Here is a 1578-nt window from a genome sequence, read left to right as displayed (position 1 = left end):
ATATTGAAAGTTATAACATCTATGCGACAGTCACATTTTCTAAAAGCTGCCCAAAAAGAAACAAATCTGTTCAAGTGTATAGCATTATGAAGCTTAAGATCACAAAAGTAAGCCTAACAAGTCTGCAACAGTTTATAAAATCCTAAGAGCTTCTCCAAAAAAAAAACTAATTCTTCCAAAAAAATATTGTTGTCACATTCAAGTTTCCTAAATGCTATTACAAGGCATAGTGGGATGCCCAAGATGTCATATTTCTTTATGTCTTTGAATTGATGGATGGTGGATAGGAATGAATTTGAACAGTCTTGTTGTTACTGTGCTTGCTGCTGCCAATGTCTCCTTGAAAGCTGCTGTACTCGATCCTGGCCTGACTTGAGATGGTTGTGGGCCATGTGTAGCACCTTGTGGTTGGGACTGTAGAGCTGCAGGCTGACTTGGAGGTGGGAGTGAATTGGGACAAAGTGGGGCAGGTGGCCTGAATATCTTTCGTTTGGGCCTGATCTTTGAAGTTTTTGGTTGAACTGTTTGGTGAGCTGTGGATGAAACTTGAAATGGAGGCTGAAATGGTGTACTTCTAGTTACACGACCTGGCTGCAGTTGGTCTGCCACGGGAGCTGCTGTTACAGGGGTTAGTGTTGCTGCCACAGCACTTGGAACCTGGTTGTGATACATAAGACAATATTCATGAGCATTAGGATATTTTTGGGAGCTACTTTAGCTATTGCTCAAAAAGATATTAAGAGAAATTTGGCCTATTCTACAATGTCTCAATTGGGTTATATGATGTTAGCTCTAGGTATGGGATCTTCCCGAGCTGCTCTATTTCATTTAATTACTCATGCTTATTCAAAAGCATTGTTGTTCTTAGGATCTGGATCAATTATTCATTCAATGGAAACTATTGTTGGATATTCTCCAGAAAAAAGTCAAAATATGGTTCTTATGGGTGGGTTAACAAAACATACGCCAATTACAAAAACAGCTTTTTTAATAGGTACGCTCTCTCTTTGTGGTATTCCACCCTTTGCTTGTTTTTGGTCCAAAGATCTTATTCTTAATGATAGTTGGTTGTATTCGCCAATTTTTGCAATATTAGCTTATTTTACAGCTGGATTAACCGCATTTTATATGTTTCGCATCTATTTACTTGTTTTTGAAGGATATTTCAATGTTCATTTTCAAAATCTCAATGGCAAAAAAAAAATTCATTATATTCAATATCTTTGTGGGGTAAAGAAAGAAAACAAAAAGTAAAAAAAATATTTTATTTAATAGATTTATTAACATTAATAAATAATGACCAGAAATATCTTTTTTTTAACAAGAGGGCATATTTCCATAGAATTAATCAAAATGTCAAAAGCATAACACGTCTTCTTATTGATACTACTCATTTTGATACTAAAAAGCCTTCTCCTTTTTATCCTCATGAATCCACCAATACTATGCTTTTTTCTATATTTATATTAGTATTATTTACTTTGTTGGTTGGAGTAATAGGAATCTCTTTTAGCCAAGAAGGAATAAATTTGGATATATTATCCAAATTGTTAATCCCTTCTATAGACCTGTTGCATC

The sequence above is a fragment of the Arachis stenosperma genome, chromosome 8 (genome assembly GCF_014773155.1).
Source record: "Arachis stenosperma cultivar V10309 chromosome 8, arast.V10309.gnm1.PFL2, whole genome shotgun sequence".
Lineage (NCBI taxonomy): Eukaryota > Viridiplantae > Streptophyta > Magnoliopsida > Fabales > Fabaceae > Arachis > Arachis stenosperma.
This window is presented reverse-complemented; position numbering follows the sequence as displayed.